Source organism: Hypomesus nipponensis, chromosome 6, assembly GCF_054491055.1.
Source record: "Hypomesus nipponensis isolate SF chromosome 6, ASM5449105v1, whole genome shotgun sequence".
Taxonomy (NCBI): domain Eukaryota; kingdom Metazoa; phylum Chordata; class Actinopteri; order Osmeriformes; family Osmeridae; genus Hypomesus; species Hypomesus nipponensis.
The window spans coordinates 585,001-592,500 of record NC_140366.1 but is presented as its reverse complement, the minus strand read 5'-3'; the positions used below and the strand labels follow the sequence as shown (position 1 = coordinate 592,500).

At 46.9% G+C, this 7,500-nt stretch overlaps 20 non-coding genes and 6 pseudogenes across 20 annotated transcripts in view; all 26 read right to left on the bottom strand.

Moving 5' to 3' along the window:
- LOC146283634 (5S ribosomal RNA) overlaps positions 1-60 on the bottom strand; it is a 119-nt gene extending 59 nt beyond the window's left edge. Inside the window, exon 1 of the ribosomal RNA XR_014761221.1 lies at positions 1-60. This exon is cut by the window's left edge and continues 59 nt beyond it. This is a non-coding gene — a ribosomal RNA (5S ribosomal RNA).
- Positions 61-252: 192 nt separating this feature from the next.
- Positions 253-371, bottom strand: LOC146283633 (5S ribosomal RNA). Its single transcript, XR_014760556.1, has one exon. It is a non-coding gene; the product is annotated as a 5S ribosomal RNA (ribosomal RNA).
- A 180-nt stretch (positions 372-551) lies between these two features.
- LOC146283632 (5S ribosomal RNA) lies at positions 552-670 on the bottom strand. The gene has a single exon (XR_014759175.1). It is a non-coding gene; the product is annotated as a 5S ribosomal RNA (ribosomal RNA).
- A 176-nt stretch (positions 671-846) lies between these two features.
- LOC146283631 (5S ribosomal RNA) lies at positions 847-965 on the bottom strand (annotated as a pseudogene).
- Positions 966-1,141: 176 nt separating this feature from the next.
- On the bottom strand, positions 1,142-1,260 carry LOC146283630 (5S ribosomal RNA). Its single transcript, XR_014760928.1, has one exon. It is a non-coding gene; the product is annotated as a 5S ribosomal RNA (ribosomal RNA).
- Positions 1,261-1,436: 176 nt separating this feature from the next.
- Positions 1,437-1,555, bottom strand: LOC146283629 (5S ribosomal RNA). The gene has a single exon (XR_014760481.1). It is a non-coding gene; the product is annotated as a 5S ribosomal RNA (ribosomal RNA).
- Positions 1,556-1,727: 172 nt separating this feature from the next.
- On the bottom strand, positions 1,728-1,846 carry LOC146283628 (5S ribosomal RNA; annotated as a pseudogene).
- Positions 1,847-2,018: 172 nt separating this feature from the next.
- On the bottom strand, positions 2,019-2,137 carry LOC146283627 (5S ribosomal RNA). Its single transcript, XR_014761220.1, has one exon. It is a non-coding gene; the product is annotated as a 5S ribosomal RNA (ribosomal RNA).
- A 178-nt stretch (positions 2,138-2,315) lies between these two features.
- On the bottom strand, positions 2,316-2,434 carry LOC146283626 (5S ribosomal RNA). The gene has a single exon (XR_014760554.1). It is a non-coding gene; the product is annotated as a 5S ribosomal RNA (ribosomal RNA).
- Positions 2,435-2,616: 182 nt separating this feature from the next.
- Positions 2,617-2,735, bottom strand: LOC146283625 (5S ribosomal RNA). Its single transcript, XR_014759174.1, has one exon. It is a non-coding gene; the product is annotated as a 5S ribosomal RNA (ribosomal RNA).
- A 174-nt stretch (positions 2,736-2,909) lies between these two features.
- LOC146283624 (5S ribosomal RNA) lies at positions 2,910-3,028 on the bottom strand. The gene has a single exon (XR_014759173.1). It is a non-coding gene; the product is annotated as a 5S ribosomal RNA (ribosomal RNA).
- A 178-nt stretch (positions 3,029-3,206) lies between these two features.
- Positions 3,207-3,325, bottom strand: LOC146283623 (5S ribosomal RNA; annotated as a pseudogene).
- Positions 3,326-3,505: 180 nt separating this feature from the next.
- LOC146283622 (5S ribosomal RNA) lies at positions 3,506-3,624 on the bottom strand. Its single transcript, XR_014761219.1, has one exon. It is a non-coding gene; the product is annotated as a 5S ribosomal RNA (ribosomal RNA).
- Positions 3,625-3,806: 182 nt separating this feature from the next.
- Positions 3,807-3,925, bottom strand: LOC146283621 (5S ribosomal RNA). The gene has a single exon (XR_014760553.1). It is a non-coding gene; the product is annotated as a 5S ribosomal RNA (ribosomal RNA).
- A 180-nt stretch (positions 3,926-4,105) lies between these two features.
- LOC146283620 (5S ribosomal RNA) lies at positions 4,106-4,224 on the bottom strand. The gene has a single exon (XR_014759172.1). It is a non-coding gene; the product is annotated as a 5S ribosomal RNA (ribosomal RNA).
- Positions 4,225-4,392: 168 nt separating this feature from the next.
- LOC146283619 (5S ribosomal RNA) lies at positions 4,393-4,511 on the bottom strand. The gene has a single exon (XR_014761516.1). It is a non-coding gene; the product is annotated as a 5S ribosomal RNA (ribosomal RNA).
- A 170-nt stretch (positions 4,512-4,681) lies between these two features.
- On the bottom strand, positions 4,682-4,800 carry LOC146283618 (5S ribosomal RNA). The gene has a single exon (XR_014760792.1). It is a non-coding gene; the product is annotated as a 5S ribosomal RNA (ribosomal RNA).
- Positions 4,801-4,988: 188 nt separating this feature from the next.
- On the bottom strand, positions 4,989-5,107 carry LOC146283617 (5S ribosomal RNA). Its single transcript, XR_014759170.1, has one exon. It is a non-coding gene; the product is annotated as a 5S ribosomal RNA (ribosomal RNA).
- A 184-nt stretch (positions 5,108-5,291) lies between these two features.
- LOC146283616 (5S ribosomal RNA) lies at positions 5,292-5,400 on the bottom strand (annotated as a pseudogene).
- Positions 5,401-5,572: 172 nt separating this feature from the next.
- On the bottom strand, positions 5,573-5,691 carry LOC146283615 (5S ribosomal RNA). Its single transcript, XR_014759169.1, has one exon. It is a non-coding gene; the product is annotated as a 5S ribosomal RNA (ribosomal RNA).
- Positions 5,692-5,883: 192 nt separating this feature from the next.
- Positions 5,884-6,002, bottom strand: LOC146283614 (5S ribosomal RNA). The gene has a single exon (XR_014759168.1). It is a non-coding gene; the product is annotated as a 5S ribosomal RNA (ribosomal RNA).
- A 172-nt stretch (positions 6,003-6,174) lies between these two features.
- Positions 6,175-6,293, bottom strand: LOC146283613 (5S ribosomal RNA). The gene has a single exon (XR_014760832.1). It is a non-coding gene; the product is annotated as a 5S ribosomal RNA (ribosomal RNA).
- A 172-nt stretch (positions 6,294-6,465) lies between these two features.
- Positions 6,466-6,574, bottom strand: LOC146283612 (5S ribosomal RNA; annotated as a pseudogene).
- Positions 6,575-6,746: 172 nt separating this feature from the next.
- On the bottom strand, positions 6,747-6,865 carry LOC146283611 (5S ribosomal RNA). Its single transcript, XR_014760831.1, has one exon. It is a non-coding gene; the product is annotated as a 5S ribosomal RNA (ribosomal RNA).
- Positions 6,866-7,037: 172 nt separating this feature from the next.
- Positions 7,038-7,156, bottom strand: LOC146283610 (5S ribosomal RNA). The gene has a single exon (XR_014760830.1). It is a non-coding gene; the product is annotated as a 5S ribosomal RNA (ribosomal RNA).
- A 172-nt stretch (positions 7,157-7,328) lies between these two features.
- On the bottom strand, positions 7,329-7,437 carry LOC146283609 (5S ribosomal RNA; annotated as a pseudogene).
- Between the last annotated feature and the right edge of the window lie 63 nt (positions 7,438-7,500).

The following is a 7,500-nucleotide window of genomic DNA, read 5'->3' as shown; positions in this document are numbered from 1 at the left end:
CCTGCTTAGCTTCCGAGATCAGACGAGATCAGGCGTTGCCAGGCTGGTATGGCCGTACGAAATAAGTTGACAACCATAGGCTACTTATCCATATACAGATTTAGCAATTGACAATGCAAGGTAGTCTCTCTCTCTCTCTCTCTCTCTCTCTCTCTCTCTCTCGTGTCAAAATGAAAACAGCTTCCAGCCCCTTTCATGAAGGACTACTTGTGCATATTGCAAGATGTCAGTTTCTAAGTGAATGAGCAAAAGAGCATACAGCACCTGGTATTCCCAGGCGGTCTCCCATCCAAGTACTAACCAGGCCCGACCCTGCTTAGCTTCCGAGATCAGACGTGATCGGGCGTTGCCAGGCTGGTATGGCCGTACGAAATAAGTTGACAACCATAGGCTACTTATCCATATACAGATTTAGCAATTCACAATGCAAGGTGGTCTCTCTCTCTCTCTCTCTCTCTCTCGTGTCAAAATGAAAACAGTTTCCAGCCCCTTTCATGAAGGACTACTTGTGCATATTGCAAGATGTCAGTTTCTAAGTGAATGAGCAAAAGAGCATACAGCACCTGGTATTCCCAGGCGGTCTCCCATCCAAGTACTAACCAGGCCCGACCCTGCTTAGCTTCCGAGATCAGACGAGATCGGGCGTTGCCAGGCTGGTATGGCCGTACGAAATAAGTTGACAACCATAGGCTACTTATCCATATACAGATTTAGCAATTGACAATGCAAGGTAGTCTCTCTCTCTCTCTCTCTCTCGTGTCAAAATGAAAACAGCTTCCAGCCCCTTTCATGAAGGACTACTTGTGCATATTGCAAGATGTCAGTTTCTAAGTGAATGAGCAAAAGAGCATACAGCACCTGGTATTCCCAGGCGGTCTCCCATCCAAGTACTAACCAGGCCCGACCCTGCTTAGCTTCCGAGATCAGACGAGATTGGGCGTTGCCAGGCTGGTATGGCCGTACGAAATAAGTTGACAACCATAGGCTACTTATCCATATACAGATTTAGCAATTTACAATGCAAGGTGGTCTCTCTCTCTCTCTCTCTCTCGTGTCAAAATGAAAACAGCTTCCAGCCCCTTTCATGAAGGACTACTTGTGCATATTGCAAGATTTCAGTGTCTAAGTGAATGAGCAAAAGAGCATACAGCACCTGGTATTCCCAGGCGGTCTCCCATCCAAGTACTAACCAGGCCCGACCCTGCTTAGCTTCCGAGATCAGACGAGATCGGGCGTTGCCAGGCTGGTATGGCCGTACAAAATAAGTTGACAACCATAGGCTACTTATCCATATACAGATTTAGCAATTGACAATGCAAGGTAGTCTCTCTCTCTCTCTCTCTCTCGTGTCAAAATGAAAACAGCTTCCAGCCCCTTTCATGAAGGACTACTTGTGCATATTGCAAGATGTCAGTTTCTAAGTGAATGAGCAAAAGAGCATACAGCACCTGGTATTCCCAGGCGGTCTCCCATCCAAGTACTAACCAGGCCCGACCCTGCTTAGCTTCCGAGATCAAACGAGATCGGGCGTTGCCAGGCTGGTATGGCCGTACGAAATAAGTTGACAACCATAGGCTACTTATCCATATACAGATTTAGCAATTGACAATGCAAGGTAGTCTCTCTCTCTCTCTCTCGTGTCAAAATGAAAACAGCTTCCAGCCCCTTTCATGAAGGACTACTTGTGCATATTGCAAGATGTCAGTTTCTAAGTGAATGAGCAAAAGAGCATACAGCACCTGGTATTCCCAGGCGGTCTCCCATCCAAGTACTAACCAGGCCCGACCCTGCTTAGCTTCCGAGATCAGACGAGATCGGGCGTTGCCAGGCTGGTATGGACGTACGAAATAAGTTGACAACCATAGGCTACTTATCCATATACAGATTTAGCAATTGACAATGCAAGGTGGTCTCTCTCTCTCTCTCTCGTGTCAAAATGAAAACAGCTTCCAGCCCCTTTCATGAAGGACTACTTGTGCATATTGCAAGATTTCAGTTTCTAAGTGAATGAGCAAAAGAGCATACAGCACCTGGTATTCCCAGGCGGTCTCCCATCCAAGTACTAACCAGGCCCGACCCTGCTTAGCTTCCGAGATCAGACGAGATCAGGCGTTGCCAGGCTGGTATGGCCGTACGAAATAAGTTGACAACCATAGGCTACTTATCCATATACAGATTTAGCAATTGACAATGCAAGGTAGTCTCTCTCTCTCTCTCTCTCTCTCGTGTCAAAATGAAAACAGCTTCCAGCCCCTTTCATGAAGGACTACTTGTGCATATTGCAAGATGTCAGTTTCTAAGTGAATGAGCAAAAGAGCATACAGCACCTGGTATTCCCAGGCGGTCTCCCATCCAAGTACTAACCAGGCCCGACCCTGCTTAGCTTCCGAGATCAGACGTGATCGGGCGTTGCCAGGCTGGTATGGCCGTACGAAATAAGTTGACAACCATAGGCTACTTATCCATATACAGATTTAGCAATTCACAATGCAAGGTGGTCTCTCTCTCTCTCTCTCTCTCTCTCTCGTGTCAAAATGAAAACAGTTTCCAGCCCCTTTCATGAAGGACTACTTGTGCATATTGCAAGATGTCAGTTTCTAAGTGAATGAGCAAAAGAGCATACAGCACCTGGTATTCCCAGGCGGTCTCCCATCCAAGTACTAACCAGGCCCGACCCTGCTTAGCTTCCGAGATCAGACGAGATCGGGCGTTGCCAGGCTGGTATGGCCGTACGAAATAAGTTGACAACCATAGGCTACTTATCCATATACAGATTTAGCAATTGACAATGCAAGGTAGTCTCTCTCTCTCTCTCTCTCGTGTCAAAATGAAAACAGCTTCCAGCCCCTTTCATGAAGGACTACTTGTGCATATTGCAAGATGTCAGTTTCTAAGTGAATGAGCAAAAGAGCATACAGCACCTGGTATTCCCAGGCGGTCTCCCATCCAAGTACTAACCAGGCCCGACCCTGCTTAGCTTCCGAGATCAGACGAGATCGGGCGTTGCCAGGCTGGTATGGCCGTACGAAATAAGTTGACAACCATAGGCTACTTATCCATATACAGATTTAGCAATTGACAATGCAAGGTAGTCTCTCTCTCTCTCTCTCTCTCTCGTGTCAAAATGAAAACAGCTTCCAGCCCCTTTCATGAAGGACTACTTGTGCATATTGCAAGATGTCAGTTTCTAAGTGAATGAGCAAAAGAGCATACAGCACCTGGTATTCCCAGGCGGTCTCCCATCCAAGTACTAACCAGGCCCGACCCTGCTTAGCTTCCGAGATCAGACGAGATTGGGCGTTGCCAGGCTGGTATGGCTGTACGAAATAAGTTGACAACCATAGGCTACTTATCCATATACAGATTTAGCAATTGACAATGCAAGGTGGTCTCTCTCTCTCTCTCTCTCTCTCTCGTGTCAAAATGAAAACAGCTTCCAGCCCCTTTCATGAAGGACTACTTGTGCATATTGCAAGATTTCAGTTTCTAAGTGAATGAGCAAAAGAGCATACAGCACCTGGTATTCCCAGGCGGTCTCCCATCCAAGTACTAACCAGGCCCGACCCTGCTTAGCTTCCGAGATCAGACGAGATCAGGCGTTGCCAGGCTGGTATGGCCGTACGAAATAAGTTGACAACCATAGGCTACTTATCCATATACAGATTTAGCAATTGACAATGCAAGGTAGTCTCTCTCTCTCTCTCTCTCTCTCTCTCGTGTCAAAATGAAAACAGCTTCCAGCCCCTTTCATGAAGGACTACTTGTGCATATTGCAAGATGTCAGTTTCTAAGTGAATGAGCAAAAGAGCATACAGCACCTGGTATTCCCAGGCGGTCTCCCATCCAAGTACTAACCAGGCCCGACCCTGCTTAGCTTCCGAGATCAGACGTGATCGGGCGTTGCCAGGCTGGTATGGCCGTACGAAATAAGTTGACAACCATAGGCTACTTATCCATATACAGATTTAGCAATTCACAATGCAAGGTGGTCTCTCTCTCTCTCTCTCTCTCTCTCGTGTCAAAATGAAAACAGTTTCCAGCCCCTTTCATGAAGGACTACTTGTGCATATTGCAAGATGTCAGTTTCTAAGTGAATGAGCAAAAGAGCATACAGCACCTGGTATTCCCAGGCGGTCTCCCATCCAAGTACTAACCAGGCCCGACCCTGCTTAGCTTCCGAGATCAGACGAGATCGGGCGTTGCCAGGCTGGTATGGCCGTACGAAATAAGTTGACAACCATAGGCTACTTATCCATATACAGATTTAGCAATTGACAATGCAAGGTGGTCTCTCTCTCTCTCGTGTCAAAATGAAAACAGCTTCCAGCCCCTTTCATGAAGGACTACTTGTGCATATTGCAAGATTTCAGTTTCTAAGTGAATGAGCAAAAGAGCATACAGCACCTGGTATTCCCAGGCGGTCTCCCATCCAAGTACTAACCAGGCCCGACCCTGCTTAGCTTCCAAGATCAGACGAGATCGGGCGTTGCCAGGCTGGTATGGCCGTACGAAATAAGTTGACAACCATAGGCTACTTATCCATATACAGATTTAGCAATTGACAATGCAAGGTAGTCTCTCTCTCTCTCTCATGTCAAAATGAAAACAGCTTCCAGCCCCTTTCATGAAGGACTACTTGTGCATATTGCAAGATGTCAGTTTCTAAGTGAATGAGCAAAAGAGCATACAGCACCTGGTATTCCCAGGCGGTCTCCCATCCAAGTACTAACCAGGCCCGACCCTGCTTAGCTTCCGAGATCAGACGAGATCGGGCGTTGCCAGGCTGGTATGGCCATACGAAATAAGTTGACAACCATAGGCTACTTATCCATATACAGATTTAGCAATTGACAATGCAAGGTAGTCTCTCTCTCTCTCTCTCTCTCTCTCTCTCTCTCGTGTCAAAATGAAAACAGCTTCCAGCCCCTTTCATGAAGGACTACTTGTGCATATTGCAAGATGTCAGTTTCTAAGTGAATGAGCAAAAGAGCATACAGCACCTGGTATTCCCAGGCGGTCTCCCATCCAAGTACTAACCAGGCCCGACCCTGCTTAGCTTCCGAGATCAGACGAGATCGGGCGTTGCCAGGCTGGTATGGCCGTACGAAAAAAGTTGACAACCATAGGCTACTTATCCATATACAGATTTAGCAATTGACAATGCAAGGTAGTCTCTCTCTCTCTCTCTCTCTCTCTCTCTCGTGTCAAAATGAAAACAGCTTCCAGCCCCTTTCATGAAGGACTACTTGTGCATATTGCAAGATGTCAGTTTCTAAGTGAATGAGCAAAAGAGCATACAGCACCTGGTATTCCCAGGCGGTCTCCCATCCAAGTACTAACCAGGCCCGACCCTGCTTAGCTTCCGAGATCAGGCGTTGCCAGGCTGGTATGGCCGTACGAAATAAGTTGACAACCATAGGCTACTTATCCATATACAGATTTAGCAATTGACAATGCAAGGTGGTCTCTCTCTCTCTCTCTCGTGTCAAAATGAAAACAGCTTCCAGCCCCTTTCATGAAGGACTACTTGTGCATATTGCAAGATTTCAGTTTCTAAGTGAATGAGCAAAAGAGCATACAGCACCTGGTATTCCCAGGCGGTCTCCCATCCAAGTACTAACCAGGCCCGACCCTGCTTAGCTTCCGAGATCAGACGAGATCGGGCGTTGCCAGGCTGGTATGGCCGTACGAAATAAGTTGACAACCATAGGCTACTTATCCATATACAGATTTAGCAATTGACAATGCAAGGTAGTCTCTCTCTCTCTCTCTCTCTCTCTCTCTCTCTCTCTCGTGTCAAAATGAAAACAGCTTCCAGCCCCTTTCATGAAGGACTACTTGTGCATATTGCAAGATGTCAGTTTCTAAGTGAATGAGCAAAAGAGCATACAGCACCTGGTATTCCCAGGCGGTCTCCCATCCAAGTACTAACCAGGCCCGACCCTGCTTAGCTTCCGAGATCAGACGAGATCGGGCGTTGCCAGGCTGGTATGGCCGTACGAAATAAGTTGACAACCATAGGCTACTTATCCATATACAGATTTAGCAATTGACAATGCAAGGTGGTCTCTCTATCTCTCTCTCGTGTCAAAATGAAAACAGCTTCCAGCCCCTTTCATGAAGGACTACTTGTGCATATTGCAAGATTTCAGTTTCTAAGTGAATGAGCAAAAGAGCATACAGCACCTGGTATTCCCAGGCGGTCTCCCATCCAAGTACTAACCAGGCCCGACCCTGCTTAGCTTCCGAGATCAGACGAGATCGGGCGTTGACAGGCTGGTATGGCCGTACGAAATAAGTTGACAACCATAGGCTACTTATCCATATACAGATTTAGCAATTGACAATGCAAGGTGGTCTCTCTCTCTCTCTCTCGTGTCAAAATGAAAACAGCTTCCAGCCCCTTTCATGAAGGACTACTTGTGCATATTGCAAGATTTCAGTTTCTAAGTGAATGAGCAAAAGAGCATACAGCACCTGGTATTCCCAGGCGGTCTCCCATCCAAGTACTAACCAGGCCCGACCCTGCTTAGCTTCCGAGATCAGGCGTTGCCAGGCTGGTATGGCCGTACGAAATAAGTTGACAACCATAGGCTACTTATCCATATACAGATTTAGCAATTGACAATGCAAGGTGGTCTCTCTATCTCTCTCTCGTGTCAAAATGAAAACAGCTTCCAGCCCCTTTCATGAAGGACTACTTGTGCATATTGCAAGATTTCAGTTTCTAAGTGAATGAGCAAAAGAGCATACAGCACCTGGTATTCCCAGGCGGTCTCCCATCCAAGTACTAACCAGGCCCGACCCTGCTTAGCTTCCGAGATCAGACGAGATCGGGCGTTGACAGGCTGGTATGGCCGTACGAAATAAGTTGACAACCATAGGCTACTTATCCATATACAGATTTAGCAATTGACAATGCAAGGTGGTCTCTCTCTCTCTCTCTCGTGTCAAAATGAAAACAGCTTCCAGCCCCTTTCATGAAGGACTACTTGTGCATATTGCAAGATTTCAGTTTCTAAGTGAATGAGCAAAAGAGCATACAGCACCTGGTATTCCCAGGCGGTCTCCCATCCAAGTACTAACCAGGCCCGACCCTGCTTAGCTTCCGAGATCAGACGAGATCGGGCGTTGACAGGCTGGTATGGCCGTACGAAATAAGTTGACAACCATAGGCTACTTATCCATATACAGATTTAGCAATTGACAATGCAAGGTGGTCTCTCTCTCTCTCTCTCGTGTCAAAATGAAAACAGCTTCCAGCCCCTTTCATGAAGGACTACTTGTGCATATTGCAAGATTTCAGTTTCTAAGTGAATGAGCAAAAGAGCATACAGCACCTGGTATTCCCAGGCGGTCTCCCATCCAAGTACTAACCAGGCCCGACCCTGCTTAGCTTCCGAGATCAGGCGTTGCCAGGCTGGTATGGCCGTACGAAATAAGTTGACAACCATAGGCTACTTATCCATATACAGATTTAGCAATTGACAATGCAAGGTG